The sequence below is a fragment of the Aythya ferina genome (assembly GCF_964211825.1).
Source record: "Aythya ferina genome assembly, chromosome: 8".
NCBI classification, from domain to species: Eukaryota; Metazoa; Chordata; class Aves; order Anseriformes; family Anatidae; genus Aythya; species Aythya ferina.
This window is the reverse complement of record NC_140304.1, coordinates 16,498,997-16,519,362: the sequence shown is the minus strand read 5'-3', so window position 1 is coordinate 16,519,362 and position 20,366 is coordinate 16,498,997. Positions and strand designations below refer to the sequence as shown.

At 41.1% G+C, this 20,366-nt stretch overlaps 1 protein-coding gene and 1 long non-coding RNA gene across 3 annotated transcripts in view; both read left to right on the top strand.

Annotated features, from left to right (window-relative positions):
- The window catches only part of LOC311440438, an 86,742-nt gene extending 79,272 nt beyond the window's left edge, over positions 1-7,470 (top strand). The window contains exons 14-15 of one of the 2 annotated variants that reach the window (XR_014695410.1): positions 3,071-3,157; positions 4,305-4,673. This is a non-coding gene — a long non-coding RNA (uncharacterized lncRNA). Of the gene's footprint in view, positions 1-1,539; positions 3,158-4,304; positions 4,674-4,699 lie in introns of those variants that run through there. The other variant, XR_014695409.1, reaches the window with a different exon arrangement.
- A 319-nt stretch (positions 7,471-7,789) lies between these two features.
- Positions 7,790-20,366, top strand: part of HMCN1 (hemicentin 1) — a 213,607-nt gene continuing 201,030 nt past the window's right edge. Inside the window, exon 1 of the mRNA XM_084527348.1 lies at positions 7,790-7,841. The gene's annotated coding sequence lies outside the window, so the exon portion shown is untranslated. The remainder of the gene's footprint in view (positions 7,842-20,366) is intronic.

The window sequence follows — 20,366 nt, the reverse complement described above, 5'->3', positions numbered from 1 at the left end:
TTCATTCCTTCTTTCTGCTTCTTTATTGATGACATAACTTCATCACATCGCGTTGCCTTTTATTTATTTATTTATTTATTATTATTATTATTTTTATTATCTTGAGGACAGGCTCCCCTCTTATATCCTTCTCCCCACAGCAGTTCTTTTCAAAACAACTTTTCATTGGTCAAACAACTTTGCAAATAACAGCAACAGTAAACACCCAGAAACTTCCATGCCTTAATGGCTGGAGAACAAGCAACCCGAGACTGCATGGAGTCTCCTGAATCACCCTTCTTTGTGCCCTCTAAACTCTTTAACATTCCTGATGGCCTCATCGTTAAGAGTCTAATGTTATCATTAACCACAGGGCTTTCCGACCCCCATGGCCACACTCCCACATCTCCCCCTTCTTTATTAATATCAACCATTTTCCCCACACGAATTACCACTCCGTATATAACACAACCTACACTTTTGAGACAGAATCAGTGGTTAAATTCCGAAGTTCAGTTTGGCTTAAATGTTCAGGTGAGTCTGGACTGAGACTCTTGAAGCAGTTGGCTGGGAAAATTGTCAAGCCATCAAGATCAACTTTTCCATCAGTCTGTTTTTGACCTGTCTCACCCCAGACAGTGCTGTTTGCTGATCCTGATGGATGTGTAAGCCCAAGGAGATGTTGGTGTCAATTCAGTGCTGCCACTACTCTGTGATGTTCTCTGAAGGTGTTTATTTTTTTCGTTTTTTTTTTTTTTTTTTTTTTTCCCTTTTCTCTTGACTTACATATCTTTTCTTTCCACAGATCGTCACTCTTTTGCTCTCCTATTAGAGATGAACTAATAGTCAAATATGTGACAGGCCGTCCTGTTGCTTGGATAGGTCCTATCTCATTTTTCTTTAAAAAAAAGAAAAAATTAATTTCTACAGAACTAACACAAAAGGTCACTGGATTGCTCCTTTAGAAGTGCTTTGCTCTCCCTCTCTCTGCTTCTCTTTCTCCCCCCATGGCTTTCTTTTCAAAGTATAATAAATTCCTTTCCTTGTTCTGGGTGTTTTCATTCACTTATAAAATTGACTAATGAATCCTTTGTATAAGTATTAACCTGATCTTTCAAGCAATAAATCGGAATAGAAAAAAAATGACAAACCCTTAGTCCAGGTTTCTGTATTCCATACAAAACAGTTAATAATATAATATTAAAAGCACAGCATTTTCCTGTCTCAGCTGTGCTGTTACTTTAGGTGTTGCCTATCAGCTCTTTGAAACCAGAGCTTTGAATTAAACTGTTGGCAGACGTGGGTGTCCCTGGCAAGAGATGACAGGAAGGAGGTGTAATCTAATGAATGTAATGGCTCATTTTTAATCATTTAACCATCTCAAAACCTTGGTGTTATTTTGATGGTCTGTCCAATTCTGTGACAAAGGAGCCAGCCCTTCTGCTGTCTTGTGTTCTTCCATTCAAATCATGCAGCATAAATGTTTCCAACTTGCATGGGTTTTTAAATGTAAGATTTGATGAAGTAATCCTTTTCTTACCAGATGGATACTGTAACAGGATCCTGTTATAGAGATGGTACAGTGTTGTCATAGTTACAAAAATTTTCAGTCACAGCAGATTTAAAGAAAGATTTTTAAAAAGTGGCTTCTTCCAGATACCTCTAAAAGGTATCTGGAAGGTATCCCATTCTGCAAGTGGCCATTCTCTCAAAATCTGAACCTTGGAACTTAATCATTTTGATAAACACTTCAGAAATAAAACAAACGGAACAAAAAACATTTCCCCTTCAGGAAGCTTTTTTGATAAATGACTTTCTGTCCCTAGAAAGCACATTTTTTCCTGTTTGAGGTATGGGAAATTGAGTCCTTTCTAAATAATCTTTGTGTTTTCATACAGCCGTTGCCTTTGCAGCATAATACATTTGAGAGAAGACCTAGTGCCCAAGACAGACCTGGACACCAAGGACAAGTCTGTGTGCTCCTGTGTTTTCTTAGCCATTAGTACCAGAGAGTGCCTAAGAACAGATCAGTTATGTTTATCAGTTATAGCACAGACATAGACTGAAGATAGGAAATGAATGTAAAAGATATACCAGCACAAAGTGGAGGAGTTTGGCATAGCTGTCATCAGAGTGGTAAAAATCCTGTCACTTTGGAGCTCCAACAACTGTTTAAAGCAAATTACAAATGACAGTAAATAAAAATTAACGTATCCTTAAAGAGCTATTTAGATCTGTCTCATTGTACAGCAGAACAAATAGTTTTCCCCTGTAAATACTATCTGTTGATATGTGTTGTTTCTTCTTGAGAAAATCATTAGAAGACTAGGTTTCTTCTGCAGTACAAAAAGCTTATACTGTTGCTTTATATATTTGCCAAATACTTTCTAAAAAGCATAAATTGTACTAGAGAATTTGCTTGGCATTGATAGACAATTCTCCTTTGTAAGTTCCTCAATAAGAATAATTTTTGGGCTGTTCCTGTTTTTAAATCAAATTAGTTTAAAACAAAACAAATCCAACAAGAAACCTCACTCGAGAGGAACATAAACATGCCTGTTTAGTTTCTCAGAGTTATTTTTATGCTGAAGGTAGCCTTAGTAGAAGATAGCAGTGTTTGTTTTTCAGCACTGTTTTGCACAGTTGCCGAACGTTTCTTGTCCTGCTTCCCTGGGTATGCCATGAAGGAGCAGTTCCCAGAGAGAGTTCAGTTCCTGTTTGGCCTTTATTTCGTTAATATTTATGTACACAAACATACTGACATGCCAAACAATGGATCTTCATACAGTGCACCAACACACACAGGCATACATGCTGCCAACATATTGTTTTCTTCGTGTCAGGAAACAATTTCTGAGCTTACTTTGCAGTTAGCTGGGAAATAACGAAAAGCTTTTTATTCTTCTGCTTCAAATCTCATCCCTAGGTGGAGTCAGGAAGATATTTCTAACTTGTTTAATTGGGTAAGTTCATCACTGAGTATGGGGATTGTAGGAGGAGTGGTAGGACTTGACTGGTTTTAATATTGGCTCCTAAAAGAAACAGGTTTTCTAATAGGATTGAAGACTGATCTATTACCCTGTTTTGACAGGAATGCTCTCTCCTATTAAAACCTTCTCACTTGAGGAAGAACTGGAGTAACAGGAGCCAGCTTTCCCTCTTATTTCCTCCCAGTGATGTAAGTGTAGCTTTTCATAAGCAAGTATTCTCATTTTTAATGCAAAAGTTAAATTCAGAACTGTGATGACTAACTGTCATTTTGTCTTCAAGCCATTAAAGGTTGAAGTTTCTCAGATGAAACAATGTGGCCAGCTTTTGTTAGGACTGATATGGTTGCCCTGCCTCTGCTTCCTGCACCTTTCCAAAAATGTTTATTCAGAAACTTTGCTCCAGGTATCTTCCTGCAAGTGGAAAAGCTCTTGTAGCCCCACACCACATTGCTCTTCCTGAGCTCCTGAGTTCTGGGTCTTGGGTTCTGCGCAATGTTGGTGTTACTTCGCAAAGAGCAGGAGAAAGGCTTTGTCTCTGTCTCTCGTAGCAGATATGAGTTTAACCCTCAATTCCTTATATCTTGATTTGTTCATTGTTCAAGAAATTTTAAAAAGTGTTTTTAATCAGTATGTTTGACTGCCAGGGTCTCTGCTAACATGACAGCGATCAGTTCAACTTGCAAGCAGCTGGTGCTTTGTGTACAGGAGCTTTAAATTGAGAAATGCAATAGCAAATTAAATTTTGAGGGCTTTGAAAGAACAACATGATTAGTTAAATCTGCAAGGGCAGTGAGAGGAGGCCCCTGTTGAGAGGTAGGTAGGAGGTTTTTAGAAAGAGACCTTCAATCATTGTTAGACTTGTTGAAGTCAGCAGTGCATAAGGACCAGCAAGCACTATGAAGATGTTTCTCATGCTGACTGCCCCATCAGTTGACCAGTTTTTGGCACCCTTGTAAGTATTCATGGCACATTGTGTACATGAGGCATTATTCCACCTTGGTGAAAGGGGGAGTGTGGCTCTGAATGCCACATACAGATACATACAGATCCACTCTGATTGGGGAGAACTATGGGCTGTCATATGTGATTGGAAAGTTCACTCTGTGCTGTGGTGTGACTCAAGTCCTCCCCTCAGAGTAGAAGGATGGGTGCTTCCTGCATCCACTAGAGATACTCCATTTTCTCAAGACAAGTGCTGTGGGTGTGCACCATGACCATTCATCTGGGACTTCTGGAAAAGATGGCCAGATAAAGAAAGATGGTTGAAAACTTAGTGCTGAGAAGGCCGGTTTTATTCGAAGACCCCCTTTTTTCTCTCCTCTCCTTCCATTCCAGATTCTTCTTCATTAAAGCCATGCCTGGTTCATTCATCTCAGGGTGGATGTACTGTAGCACCAGTGTGGACAAAGTCTATGTTTAAGCTTGACCTGCTGCATCAATTGACAGCTCTATCATCTGGAGCCACCAAGCTAGTACATTTTAAATGAAACTCTGATGTAATTATCTGATGTAATTAAAAGCTAAAAAAAAAAATAGTAAAACTGTGTCACTGTGTTGTGAGACCATCTTTCTATAAAACTAATTAAGTTATTCAAATATCCTCCAACCTCAGGCAAAGTAGTTCTAACTGCAGATTGAGCTTGCAAGGACAGAGAAGCACAGAAATTGAAAAGAAATCTCTCTGTTAAGTCCCCCAGTCTTTGCTGTCAATGTTTTTTGTCTTGTTTCAGTGACCTGGCACAAATGGAAAGAAAAAAAATATAGTAGGCATGTTGATGAACATGGAAAGCAGAGCTGCGTCCTTTCTGTATACAGAGCTCATGATGGAGATATGCATGAGAAATGTATCTTGTTTTGGAATGGAAAGGATTTAGTGAACTTTTGTGAATAGTCACAGTTCTATCTCTCTCTAATACTCATAATGCTGCTGTGAATATAGAAGTGCAGATAATCTGTCTTTACTAGCTGCTGGTGATGGGCTCTTTATTTTCACAGTTGTTTGAATTTCACTGAGTTTCTTTTGTTTAAGCAAGAACTACTACTAGTACTTCACAATATTTCTCTATAGTGTTTTTCAGTGTACACTACACTTTACTGTTGTAAAAGAGAAATTTTGACCTTAGCAGCTGGAGTGGCATAGGCAGGCTGTGAAAGGATGCCTGCCTGGGGATAGTTTGTGGAAATGTTCTGCCTGCACATGAGAAAGGATGGCAAGAACACTTCTGGAGGAGCATGTGCAGGAACAAAGTTGCTCTGCTGTTGGAATAATACTAACATTTTCTGAGATTGCAGTCTGGAAAGCTGTATGACGCCTTGCAAATTGAGCAAATTTGCTCATATTCCACTCCCCTTCCACATCTGGTTAACAGCAGCCATCCAAAAGTTTTCCCTGACTGTTGAGGTGGGTACTTGTATAAGATGAGTGGGCTGAGTAGCAGGGAATTGGATGTATGAAGCTCTGTTTTAACAATGAACTGCAGATTGTGACTTTGGCAAGTTCTTTGACTGCTTTTTTGTTCATGAATAAAATGTGCTTTGAGATCTCTAAATGAAGTAGGTTATGTAATAGATAAAACTTCCTGAAAGGGGGAGACAATAGAGGCTATTTTAATGTAAATGTCTCATTGGAAAGCAGTGAAACTGTTAGAAAATTAAATGAACAGTATGCCTTGATCCAAGCTAATGAACATGTCTGTCTTCTCTTATGTTTAATGAACTGAGTCTTGATTATTATTTTTGTTGTTGTTTAACCAGGTTCAAAAGGTAATTAAAACTCTACTGGAAAATAACGCCCACAATGCATATGGCAATAGTGAGTGAGTTGGGACTTCTTACCAGAAATTAGCATAAATCCAATGTAAGAACACAGAATAGTCCAACTCAGAAATATTTGTACTACATTTGGTTAACACCAGAGTATGAACTTCCTTGGGCCTATGGTTTTCATCTGGGCTCACTGAAAAAAAAAAAAAAAAGAAAAAAAAAAGGGTTCCCTCTTTTCCCTCTTAACTTTATATTTGGAATGCCACCTGATGAGATGAAATGGGAAAATAAAATATGCTATTCCAAAGTTAAGAATTAATCACAGAGAGAAATAGTTGAAGTTACCTTGTGGGTGTTTCTGAAGAAGGTTAAGAGTTTGGCATTTGGCAAAAATACAGGAAAAAGGCTTGGGGAAAGGAGAGAGATTATCTGTTGGCAGAAGATACCTTTTCCTTCTCTTTTGGTTCCTGGAATATTTGTCTAAGAATAAAGAAATAATTGTCATCACAGAATAATTGTATCACGGAAGAGTTTAGAGTGGAAGGGACCTCTGTAGGCCATGTAGGACCAACCTTCTGTTTGAAGCAGGTCCAATTAGATCTGGGTCAAATTAGATCTACTTACTCAGGGCCTCATCCAGCCCAGGTGTGCTTGTCTCCAGTAATGGGGCTTTTACACACTTTGGGCCTGTGCCATTTTGTGAAAAAGTGACTTCATTGTGAAAAAGATTTTGTTTGCATGTGACTGGAATTTCCCACATTCCAACTTGTGTCTGTTGCTTCTTGCAGTTTCACAGAGCACTTCCAAGGCTGGCTCTGTCTCCTCCACACTTTTTCATAAGGTGGTTGTAGGCATCTGCCCTTAGACTTCTCCTCCTGGAGCTGAACAAACCCAGTAGTTTTCACCTCTCATGTGCCATGGGTTCTGTTCAAGGGAATATGACAACTGGAAACTCATTGTTGAATTACTTCATTCCCATTTACTTGGAGATGTAGACTTGGTATTTGAGATACCTTGAAAATACTAATTAAAATTTTAAGTTGTTTTTGTTATCCTCAGCAAAGCAATACAGCCTCTCTTTTTTACAGTGCTGGATCAGTTTTTAGGCCTGCCCTCACCAAAAAAATGTCTATGTCAATTGAGAACATTAAATCATATGTTTTGCTTTGCAGAGAAAGGAATCTTCCTTAAGCAACCAAAATTACAAAAGTACATGATACGCAGAGGCTGACTACAGCGAAACATACGGGTAGCAGCAGGACTGGTGACCATGTACCTTGTTACCCTAAACACATCCTTTGGTTAGAGCAGTGTGGTGCTCCTGCTTTGCCAGAGCAGCAGTGTATCCACTCTTAATCAGTGTGCACCATGAAAAGAACTGCTATGTTGTGTAATAAGCTTTTGTAACAATATGAGCCCTGCAAAAGTTCAGAAGCTTTATAGATTTAACAGCCTCTATGGGTATTAAAGTGGGTTGACTGACAAAGCAGAGGAACAAAAGGTAGCTCTGAATGGAATTATTAAAGTCTGAACAATGGGGTTACATACCATCAGGTTTAGTGCGCAGTAGATGAGTATGAGTCACTGTTTTCAGATTTATTTAGATTTGTGTTGCATAAGGGAGATAAAGAGGAAAGTTGTATGGTTGCAATTATTCATACTTAATATCTAATCCCAGTGATGCTTAAGTCATATGGCAGGGCATTGCTCTTGCCAGGATATTTAATTTTTGCAGGTAATCTCTATTCTTTTTCTTTTTTTTTTTTTTTTTTTTTTTTTTTTTTCCTACTGAAATCTCTTTTGAAAATAAAAAGATATAATTTCTTTCAAACCAGGGGATGCTGTTTTACTCTGTGCCCTTTGTGTTTAAGCTGATAAACTCATAGTGAGAAGAGTTCATGCTCCTTGCTTTAAAGTTGAAAATGCCTTAAATGTTGTAACTGGCAGAACCTAGCAAAGGAGAATTAAAGGGGAAAAGTAAACTTTTTTTTTTTTTTTTTTTTTCTTTAAACATCACAGTGTCTATGCAAGGGAAGCTTTCTCATCTGAATGTGGTCTCCTAATACTGATTCTGAGTGAGTGGGAGGATTCCTCCTTCTGGTCTCTCAGGTATATTGGTATGCTATTTACTGTATGCTGTAAAAATTCTTCTTTTGCTGAAATGGTTGGAGTCTACAGTTTTGAGTTGTTTGCATGCCTTGCCTTCCAGTCTGTTTCCATGAGGTGAGACCTGACACATCTCTTGCTCAGGGTACATAGGTCCCTTTTGAAAGGAACTTCACAAGGGATGAGACTGAAGCATGGGTGTTTTGGTAGCCGTAACTGCTGATTCACAAAGAAATCAAATGTCCATTGCTGTTTTAGGCAGAAACATACCACGGCCTTGCCAAGACTCTTTTTAGGTGGGCCTTTTTTTAACACCCTTCAGTACCAGTTGGTATTCTTATTGTCCTATATGCTAAAGATTTTTTTTTTTTTTATCCTTCAGTCCAGTATTTCTGCATCTGGCAATATGCTAGAGCAAGCTGTGGACTTTTCAGATCAATTATGTCTTACAAGTTGGAACATAAGCTTTTAAAACATAATTCCACAGATTATCTGCAGAGCTAAAAAGTCCACTGAATGACAAGCTCAGAGTCATGTTTAGTACCCCCTTGTGTTAAACTGGGACCAGCTGGTTGGCTCCCTACTATTTTTTCCAATGTAAATAAGCTGACTCCTTTTGTGATCTTTCTTGAAGTTGCCTTCTGCACTTTCTTTCATGTTTTGTGAGTTTAGATGATAAAATTATACACAAATGAAGTCTCACAGTGTCAGCACAATGGTACTAGTGCTTGCATGGTTTTAATGGGAAGCTTCTGATGTGCCAAAGGTTGGGTTTGCTTTTTCCTTTGTTCATTGCATCACATTATCAGTTCATGGACATTTTGTTTCAGATTAATACATCCAATATCTTTATTGCTAATTGAGGCAAAATATTCATTTATGCTTGGGGGCTATACCTCTATGACACAACCTCAATTCCATTCTTTTTGCACAGTACAAAGAGACTCACAATTTTAAAAGGAACTACCTAGCCTTTTGGGGGAAACAGGCAAACAAACATGAATGCAGTTCATGCAGGTTCTTTGCATTTACAATTAGCTAACAATTAACATCAGTGGTTCCATTTGTTCCCCTCGTTACCTCCCTTTTACTTGTTCATTTGCTTACAATGTAGGAATGTGTTTGATAGGTTGTTTTCCTGTGTAGTTGCTTTGAGACTAATTGCTGATATCCTGGGGATCACTGGACCACTGGTTAAGAAACAGTGATAGAACAGGTCTGTATTTCCTCTAACAAATATTGTAATACGTTTATTTTTATGGATTTTTATTAAAAAAAAAAAAACACTTTCCTTTTTCTGTTTTATTTTGCAAGATCTAACTCAACCTCAACTAAGCAACTTGTATGGTAAACTACATCTGGCCTCCAAGGCATGTTTATCATCTGTGTTCCTTCTCCTTTATGATTCCATCTGGTATTAAGTAGTCTTTTACTCCTTTAATTAAAAGAAACACTAAGCTTTGTATGTACTAAAGCTCCTGGCTTTATCAGTTCCTGATTTCGATATGTGGAGTGTGTATGAAAGCAGATATTGAGAAAGCTGTGTTTAGAACACAAGAGTATGTCATATATAAAACTACTTGTAAAGAAAAGTGAATTAGATATGTGGAAACATGTACCTTGCTGGTGCTATAAGGTAGGCTCTTGCGCAGTAAGGTTTGCCTTTGGATTATTAAATTTATACGCTCAGCATTCAAGAAAATAATGCTTTACCCAGTGCAGCAGACCACCAGCCTACTGGTACAGGCAGCTTTGTCTATGGCCATCCATCATTTCCTTATTAAGAATTTCCCTGCTCTTTTTTAATAATGTTTATGTAAGAAAAGAAGATGTACATGGGAGCAGATGTACAAAACCCACAAGTGAGCTCATGAATCCAAAAACTATACAGCATAAACACATTTTATTTTGTAAAATGTCAAAAGGCAGCACTAGAAACTGAAGTCCTTTCTCAGCAGGGTATGTTCATCCTAGGCAACATGCATAAGCAGATTGCTTGTTGGCTTGCTCTGTTTCAGACAGCTTTAGTGTCTTTCAAGCTGTTTTTGTAGAGGCATCCACAAAACTGAGATATTCCAGATCAGCCAGTCATTGAGTACTTTATGAAAGCTATGCCTCAACTTTAGCCGTACACAGTTTTTGATGCAAAACATGCCCATCTGGAGCTAAGCTGAATTAATGCATTCCTTTTCTGCTTGCTAGGGAGACAGTCATGAGATAATCCCTGCTTTCTAGAGCAAGTAGCACAGGTAAGGCTTGTGCATTTATAAACATCTAATGCAACCTCTGTTAAGAGTCTGATCCTTTGCAATTGTTACAATAATGCTGTAGTGAAGTAGAAAAGATAATTAGAGAAGTTAATGTTAAAAAAAAAAAAAAAAAAAAAAAAAAGCTGGCAGTGCCTTGCTTTTCCTATGGATATCTTGTTTTCAAGTCGTTCTTAAAGTTGAAATACCATTTCCATATCCCTCTCAAGGTCTGTGGATGCGTTTATTTGGAGGTCAATGAAAGCTAAGCAAATTTATAAAAATGAATACTTTGTGCTGAAAAATACTTCAGCTAAGTTAACACAAGACGTAAATCCAAAATTGCTTCTGTAAGGAGTTGAGTAACTGTTTCTTGCAGTTATTTTTATCACAATACCCAGCATTATGGAAGTGTTTGTGCATTTTAATAATACAAGAGATTTTCTGTCAATTAAGTGTGTATTATTATAGTTCTAGTGTAAGATTTTAAATGTGAAACTTTAGAATCTTGTGACTACTGTTTATGAGTTGGTTGGCCTGATTTAAAAAAAATATAAATTTCAGCCTTTGATTCATCTGCTGGGGAAATACAATAAAAAAAAGGGAGGGGGAGGAGGGGATGAGGGGGGACATACTCTGTTGCTTTTTGCTGCAGGTGCCTTTGAGATGACTGGGAAGGACTGTTTCAGAGGGGGAGCAGTTGCATTTATGTCCATAATTTATCATTTTTTAAGTATTTAAGAAACTCGTGAAAGATGCAAATGTTAAAATTGGTTTAAAACTGTTATTAGCTGGGCTGGGGAAGATATTTATGTAGGACTGGCGTTTTTTGGTGCCACACAGATATTCTTGGGCTGGGTGGTCTTCATAATTTTGACTTTTTTATTTATGAAAGTTCTGATTTATGCGATCAGCTAAATCTGAAATCTGGGACTGGTTATAAAATATAGTGAGATTTGGTAACTATGTGAGTGCTTGCTCAGCATGGCCAGGCATGTTAAATAGCTCCAGGTGGTGGTGGGGGATACTAATGAAGAAGAGTGGGTTATTCTTGAAAGAATGGGTCCTGGACAGGAGATTGCCTTTTTGGATACAATGACTGAAATGCCAGTAGATGGCAACGAAGAATTCGCAGCATCTAGTTTGTAGCATAATAATGCCTCCTGTGTTTTACACATGGTGTGTATTTCATAGCCCTTTTCAGTCAGCTTGTAGTAGTTGCATATTTTGAAAGCCTATTTGTAGATCACTACATAGTAAACATTGTTTTTACTAATTTCATGTATTTAATCAGATTGCCACAATAATCTTTAGCCCTGTATTTTTTTCAAAACTCTGGGAAAAAATATTAATTCCTGCTGCATGAATATACTTAATACTAGAGCTTGCAGTTCAACCCATGGCCTGCTACTTCCTGTATACAGGTTATCTATAATCCCAGTTAGGAAAATTACAGTTGCTTCACTGTCAAAGCAAAAAATTAAACACAATGTATCAAATGCATTTTTTTGCTTTTCATGTAGAGCTCTTTACTAATATCAAAATGCAATGTAACTGGGAATACAGGCAAAAATGCAGAGTAAATCCAAACAATTCAGAGTCCATCTCTGTTGCTTTTAATTTCATCAACTGCCTTCTTAAAATCCTCAGAGCTGTTGGTGTTAGTGTTTAACAAAACCCAAAGAAAATAGGAAGATTATTAACGGTTTGGAGGTTTGCCAATATACTTTAAATATTTAAAAAGGGTAAAAAGGTGACCCAGAAAGTTACTGGAGTGTTTGCTTGGTGTCAGTTCTGGTAAAAGTCATGGGACAGTTACTAAGACTCTCTCAGCAAAGAATTAGAGGCTAAAAATATATTCAGTGCCCATCAGTAGGGTTTCACGGAAGGTAGGTTTTGTTGAACAAGCAACGTGTCTGTTTTTGGTTGAATGATGGAGCTGGCTGAATTAATGTCACGTGCATTGTGATTGAGAAAACCTGCACTTGGTGGAATAAAGAGGTGGAATATTAGATGAACTACCAGGTCGGCTTAGTGACAGCGTTTGATGATTATCGGGGCAGTGACCAAGGCAGTTTCTGGTAGAGTTCCTTGGGATCTCATTTCTTTTCTACATTCTGCAGTCATGTGCAAACCTGGTCAAAATTCAAATGCCTCCACCACAGCCTCTACCCCAAGCAAAGACATGGGTAGAGTTTCCTCAGATTCTCTCTTGACCTGTGAGGATAACAATTCAGAACCCAAACACCAGGCATCTAGCTGCTTATTTAGCCCTTCCACCTGTCCCAAACAGTCAGGAATCATCATCGTGAGCTGCCGGTGGGGCCTGAAGGGGCTGTGCTAATCTCTGCTGTAGGATCAAGAGGGGCATGCATGCCAGTCTAGTGTCTTCCCTAAGTGCTAAATTTATTTTTCTATACAACGTTGCTAATATTGCTTCCATATTTTGTAATGCTAGTCTTCCTTTTAGGTTTCTGTAAACAGGCATGGTCAAATTCATAACTGTCTGGTAGTTATACTGAATATTTTTGCCAGTCTTGGATTACGAACAGTAAAATCATAATACCTTCCACAAAGCTTGTTCTGCTGGTAGGCAGGTGATACTACCTTAGAGACTTCAAGGGGAGCAGAAGAAAGGAAGTTTGGACAGAGAGAGGGGACATCTTACTGTATGTCCTGTTGTTTCTGTTTAAGTGTGGGCAAAGGAAATAGCAATATTAATAATTATTAATCTGTGAGAGAGAAATTAAACTCCTTCAAAATAATTTGTAAAGCAGCAAAGTAAAAGCATCATCTGTTTTACTGCTGGAAAAACATAGGTTTATGTATTTTTTTTTTCAAAGCCACAAGAAGTGGCTTATATATAGTATATAAATGCATATTTTCAAAAGCAAGTCTTTCAGCCCCAAGATACCAATTGTAGATGAAGGAACTTTATCAAAAAGAATAAGTAGATTGCAGCAACACAGGTATATTTCTGAATAGAAAAGAAACGTTTCTCCTCCGTGGTTATGATCACTCTTAGTAACAGTGGATGTCCTTTTTAATGTGACACTTTGCAGGAAAGTGCCATTCTCGCATGCTTTGCGTTCTGCAAGTGATTCTTAAATGCAGAAAGCAGCGCCAGATGCAGCATTTCCCTATGCTATCCTCTGACGGCGGCGATGCAGCAGAAATAGCTTGTATATACAGGTGCTAGCAACCCAACCTTGGATAAACAGGTGAACGTATTCCCAGCAGCGCTTACTTTTTGGGTTAATCTGTTGTAAAGGCCTCCACCTTGTGGCTAGCAGTGTAAAACGTGCAGCCTTCTCGAGTTAGAAGCATCATTAATTTCCTGTAATTTCAACACTTCAGAAGTCAAGCCGCACATTTTACGGTTGCCTTCTGACTTTGCTAGATAGTCTGTGTGAATCCTTAAAGACGTGCATACATGTCAAAGATGGTCGTCTCCCTGGCTCTTCTGAGACAGTCTCAGAATTTGTCTGAGTGACAAAAATATGGTGTCCAGTGTAAGTGAGAAGAGATGTGCTAAAGTTCTACACCTCTCTGTGCAGCAAAGCCAAATTTACAGGCTATGCTGCAGTGCAGGGCCAATTAGTTTCACATCTGCTGATTACCCTAAAACAGCAGAGTGTAACTGAGATGCTGTGAGACTTGTGAGCCCGTATCTCTAGGATGACATGCACAAAGAAAAGATCCTGTGTTTAAGTTTGAGCTGGTAATTAGAAAAGCTGTTTGTAAGCATATTGGATCCAGTAGAAGACAACACACAATCTGTTTATAAAGTATATCAATGAATTCACTTTTCACAGTGGATCCTGAGTGAAAAATTTTGCACAAAATAAGAACCTATCTATACAGAAATTGTCACCAACATAGCTAACCCTGTTTCACATTAATTCCCTTAGGGTGTCTATGTGGCTGCAGCAGGTGAGCACAGATGCATGCATTCACACTGAGAGGATGCTGAAGCAGAGGTTATTTCCAGGTTGGTGTGTGTGTGAAGCCGTGCATAGAGAACTCTGTCTTCAAGGAACCTGGTGTTAGGGACAAAATCTGCCATCACTTGCCTGTTCTGCAGAGATCTGGATAGGAAAGAGTTCAGGCAGGGCAATACCATTCTGCTTAATGGCAAGCCATGTCACTGTACAAGAGTGTATAGAGTTGGCAGGTCATTCACTCTTGTAAGAAAATAAAAATACCCATCATATCACATGAAGCAACCTCCTTTTGACTTTCTCTTTGGTGGCATAGGTCACTTACCATTAGTAGGATTTAGAAGCCAATATTGTGACACTTGGATTTTTATTTTGTCACTAAATGCCCACGGAGGATGCCATAAAATACAATAGTTTCAGAGAGACCTGGGCTTTTATCTCTGTCTGTGTCATATGGAATACCTTATTTGTGCTGGTAGGCTTTTGTTCAAGATCACCTTGTATTGATCTTTGCTAGTCTTTAAGGGTGCCTTTTAGGGACAAAGAAATCAGTGGCCATAAGAGAGAGGCTCTGTCTTCAAAGGCAGAAATCATTTCACATCAGCCTTTGCTGTGGTCATTTCTACTGAGCACCAAAAGATGCACTGCAGTGTTGGTGCCTGTTGCACACCTGTGAACAGGAAGAAATTCTTGTGTTTAATGGACAAGGCAGTGCTGTTCATAAGCACTGGATTGCCATAGCGCTCAGCGTGCAATGAAATGGCACTGCCTGAAAGCTCAGCTGAACTTTTTGCTGAAAAATGTCACTGATAGTTCTATAGCTTGACATTTGGAGTCTTCAGACACAATGTGTGCATCTACCAGGGATTCAGTTCTCTGTCTTGTTTCTAAATGAGATTAAAACGAATAGGAGGATGCTGTTTGCATTCCTGTGCATTGTTCTGTGAGCATTTCTTCTTCTTTGGCAGAACTTTCTCTCTGGGGCCAGCAGTAGGACCTGAGGGAATGGCATGGAGCTGTGATGGGAGCATCAGGCTGGGTGTTAGGGAAAAGTTCTGCGCTGAGAGGTGGTCAGTCAATGGATTCAGAAAACCTCATGATAGAAATTCAGTACATGGTTAGGAGACGTGAAAAGTTTAGCTGACTACATCTGATCTGCCAGGTGGACTCATGCACTCCCTCATACTGAGTTGCAGCTTATTCTTGTTATGATCACACTGGCTGTATAAAAGGCAACAGACTGATCTGAAGATGGCTGAAAAGCAAATGGAAGAAGCCCATTCATCTCAGTGAGCATCAGTCCTGGCCAGTGGTGAGTTACAATTTCTATTTAGCTGTGATCAGGATTATTTCTGAACCCCTTCTGCACAGCAGACAATCTTGGGTTTTCAGATGCTTAGTCCTAGGAACTTGAAGCCAGTAGGTAAATCCTACCAGAGAGACATGTGGCAAGAAAGGAACATTTAAACAGGAATTTGTCTTTTTAAGTGTAGCCATGGTAATTTGCTTACAAGCACTCAGAAAAATTTCTCAGGTATAGGCCAGCAACTGTCGTTGCAGGAACAACTAGTTCTCCAGCTCAGCCAATGTTAGTTATTCATTATGTAAACTTATAAAGATCTGCTGGGGTTCTTTGGAAAGGGCTTGTCATCAAGTTATACAAAATAAGGAGAAAACATAGCTAACTCTTTTGGACCAGAGACAAAACACAGGCAATGACCAAATAACTTGATGCTCTGCTGAGCTAGAGTAGAACAGGCTTGCTTCTCTCATGTGCCGCTGTGTTTTGGCTTCAAACCTAATTTCTCTCTCACAAGTTAGTCTTCATAAGAGAAGTTGAGCCTGTGATGTGGCACCTGCAAATCTTATCTTATACCATGGTCTTGAAGCAGTGACAGCAACCACTGCCATGCTGAGGGATCCAGCAACTATATTAAAAGTGTTGCTGCTGCTTTCTCTGCTGCTGTCTTGTGGTTTCATTCGCCATGCTGCTCCAGAGACATCCCAGTAGCCATATACGAACTCATTTTATGCTCACTGTGGTTGCAGACAAGCCACTTGGCTGTGGTAAGCTTTTTGTAAGGTAAAGCCAAAGAGCCTGCAAGGGCCGTGTAGAAGTCCAGCTGTGTTTGTGGGTATTTGTGCATACACTTAGATTTTATTGAGTTTCAGTATATGAGCTTGAAATCTTGCCATCAAAAATCAGTTTATAACTCTTCAGATAACTTCTGCTTTTAGTTAGCATGGAAGTGCTGTACGGACAGAGCTTTTTAGGGGCACCAGGGTTGGAGTTCAGCCCTGTCAGATGCAGGAACTGGCAAAGCATGTGGAGAGTGGAAGAAATGGAGGGAAGAGCTGACCCATGACAGCTCTTGGCTGCTCTGAGAAATTTGGCTCCTCGCTCCCATATGCAGCATCCTTGCGAGTGGCTATGGCTGGAACCCAAAGGCAGGGTGTGGCAGCTAAGCAACCCTCATTCTGAGGGAGCTTTATGTGAGGCCCACTCTTTCATTTCTTACCAAGGCAATACCACCTCCCCTCTCTCCAAATCCTTCCCATAGTCTCTCTGAAGGACTACCAGTCCCACAGTGGGACAGACTTTTGTGTCCTTATCTCTGGAGTGGAAAAAAGAGGAAAAACAAAACACCACCAGCAAAACACTTTCTCATACTGACAGGTTTTATGGCTTCACGTAGAATCAGAGTCATAGAATATCCCAAGTTGGAAGGGACCCACAAGGATCATCGAGTCCAACTCCTGGCACCACACGGGTCTACCCAAAAATTCAGACCATATGACAGAGCACAGTCCAAACTCTTAAACTCCGACAGGGTTGGTGCTGTGACTGTGTCCCTGGGGAGCCTGTTCCAGTGTGCGACCACCCTCTCAGTGAAGAACCTTTTCCTGATATCCAGTCTGAACCTCCCCTGTCACAGCTTGATTCCATTACCTCAGGTCCTATCGCTGGTCACTAAAGAGAAGAGATCGATACGTGCCCCTCCACTCCCCCTTGTGAGGAAGCTGTAGGCCGCAGTGAGGTCTCCCCTCAGCCTCCTCTTCTCCAGGCTGAACAGGCCCAGTGACCTCAGCTGCTCCTCATACGTCTTCCCCTTGAGGCCCTTCACCATTTTTGTAGCCCTCCTCTGGACACTCTCCAACAGTTTCATGTCCTTTTTGTGCTGTGGTGCCCAGAACTGCACACAGTGCTCGGGGTGAGACTGCACCAGAGCAGAGCAAGACAATCGCTTCCCTCGACTGACTAGCAATGCCGTGCTTGACTGCTTTTTACATGTTTAGTTACTAAACACAGTATGTGATACCCTGCTTTCTTTTCTGTCCTTGCTTGTTCAAAGAATTGTGTTGTGAAAAAACACTAGATTCTTCTACAGTTGCGTATGGGTGAAAATTATTATTTTTTAAAATCAGAGTAGGAGACTATTAAGTTGCTACTAAATAATGTAGTCTAATCTTCAATATGTCATTGATTATTCATATTAAATTAGATGCCCATTTTTTTTTTTTGTTTGAATCTGTTGCCTATAATGAATACATATTTCAACTAATTAAATCAGATTTGATAAACTAGCTGGGAGAAATCGGATGATTTTTAGTTTAAGTGTAGTTAGTTCAACTTTTGCTGGAACGCTTGCTTTAAATGGCTCTTGAAAACTGAAATAGCATGGATCTAACAAAGACAGTTGTGTATATATGTTGTAGCACCCCAGTAAAGATACTGCATGGTACCTGTAGTGCAAGAACAATCAAGAACATTAAATGATACCTGAAAATATGTCAGAAAATGGGTTGTATATAGGGAAACCTGTGGGTTGTGGTCTCCAGCTTTTGTAGCTGGAGGGCTGTACATGGCCTTTTTGTTCAACCAGACATTTCTCCTGCTTCTTGTAGTGCCTGAAGAAGTGAAACTCTGAGTGGCAGGACATATTTGTGGTTGGAGACATCAGAGTACCTGGACAGTGGCATATACAGAGCCTTGTAGGAAATATTAAAATTGAAGTTTTTCATCTGACAAAGGAAAATAAATAATAATCCTAATAACAGGAACCCGACTGCTCAGCTTTCTCAGTGGATTCAAGGAGGTGAGTTGAACAGCTGTGTGCTCGGATGTCCTGCCGCGATCTGGATGGTGCTGTCAGCACTGGGCCGAGTGCCTCGCCCCATGTTTACCTCAGCATCCCTCATGGGGTGTGGGCCAGGCTTGTCTGGTGTCTGCTCCTCAGTGACCAAACAGACCCCCGCCAGGATGTTTCCCTTGTTGGCCTTCCCGCTGATCCTAACCCATAGGGACTCAACCTTATCATTCCCAGCCTCAAGTTCTACAACATCAAAACTCTCTCTGATACAGAGAGCCACACCACCACGCCTTCCATGCTGCCTGTCCCTTCTGAAGAGCCTATAGCCAGACATTGCAGCACTCCAGTCATGAGAGTGGTCCCACCATGTTTCCGTGATGGCAACCAAGTCATAGCCTGTCTGCCGCACAATGGCTTCCAGCTCCTCCTGTTTGTTACCCATGCTGCATGCATTAGTGTAGATGCACTTCAGTTGGGCCATTGCCTTCTCTCCCAGCCTTGCCATTGTTCCCCCTGGCACAGCTCTAACAAGCCTTGTTTCAGCCCCATCCCCCTTCTCACCTAGTTTAAAGCCCTCTCAATGAGCCCTGCCAGCTCCTGGCCTAGGATCCATTTTCCCCTTAGAGATAGGGACCCATCTGTGGCCATCAGGCCGGATGCTGAGTAAGGTGCCCCATGGTCAAAAAAAAATAATAATTCTGTGTTGGCACCAGCCTCTAAGCCATGTGTTTATCAGGTGGGCATTCCGTGTCCTCTCTGTACCCCTCCCTGCCACCGTAGGGATGGACAAAAACACCACCTGTACTCCCGCTCCATCCACTAACCGTCCCAGTCCCCTAAAGTCCTGTTTGATAGTCTTTAGGCTTCTCTCTTCAGTGTCATCACTGACAGCCTGGACTATTAAAAGAGGATAATAGTCAGAGGGGCGAACCAGGTTGGGAAGCTTTCTGGCAATGTCCTTGACCCTGGACCCAGGGAGGCAGCAGACTTCCCTATGGGTAGGGTCAGGCCAACAAATAGGTCCCTCTGTTCCCCTGAGAAGGGTATCGCCCACAACAAATCACCCTTCTTTCTGTCCTGGTGGAGGCAGTCCTGAGGCGTGGAGTTGACTTCCTCGCCCTAGGCATCCTCTTGGGTAGACTTTTTACCTCTTCCTCAGCTACTGATCTCTCAAGCTGCAGGGCCTCAAACCTGTTGCATAAGGGCACCTGGGAAGGTGGGGCCAGTAGGGTGGGGCATCGCCTGCAGTGTCGAGCAGGGACCTGTTTCCATTCCTCCTCAACTCCTAGGTCCCCTCCCTCTGCCCGACAGCAGCAGGGCAGGGGATTCACCCCCATTTGGGGTGTCTCACCCCAGTACCTGTCCTTCAGGCTGCGCAGGGATTTGCTCCACAAGTCTTTCTCCCGCTCACACTCCCTGATATCCCTCAACCTCTTGACCTCCTCCTTGAGTTCTGCCATGAGGCGGACCAGGTCGTCCACCTGCTTGCACCTCACACACAGTCTCTCTGCCCCCCGCAGGTGACTGCCACGGTTTTGAGTGGGCAGTTGGTCTGGGTGTGTACAGACTTCCTGGAGAGCGCACTGTGCCTGGTGGAGACCATTGCAGCTGAGCTAGCGGTAGCCGTTAGAGGAGGTGTTCGTATGGGGGGGGGGGGGGGGGGGAACGCTCTGCCCTGCCTGCGCGAACTGCCGCGCCACTCACTTCTGCCGCACCACTAGGGTTCCTCGCGCTCCCTAGGGGCAGTTTATGAACGGCCGGGGCGGGGGCGCTGCTGGCTCCGCCTACGCCTCGTTCTCGCCTCGTTCCCCTCCCTCGTGAGGGCTGCCGGGTCCTGGCGGCTCCCTCGAGTGGGCTCGGTGCCGGAAAAATTAGCCCTGCCTGTCCGATCCCCTGCTCCGCTGCAGAACGCGTCTGCCCTGGAGCCGATGGCCTTGGCAAGTGGCTATAATATTAAGTGGCTAAGATATTATTCTTCAATGTGTATGAATTGCTTATAATATTAAGATAATCAAGAATAGTTCTTCATACTGATAGTTGCCGTTTGCACACTATAGACGATAGCGTAATAGAAGTTTTGTAGTTTTTCAGAATTTCAAAAGTCCACTGTAATTAACCCAAAAGTATTAATAAGACAACATAAAACTACTCATAACTGCTAGATTTACTCTGGTCAAATTAATTAAATGTATTATTTCTGGTCCAGTTTTGAAAAAGTATGCTGTAAAACCCCCCCTTTTTTTCCCCTAA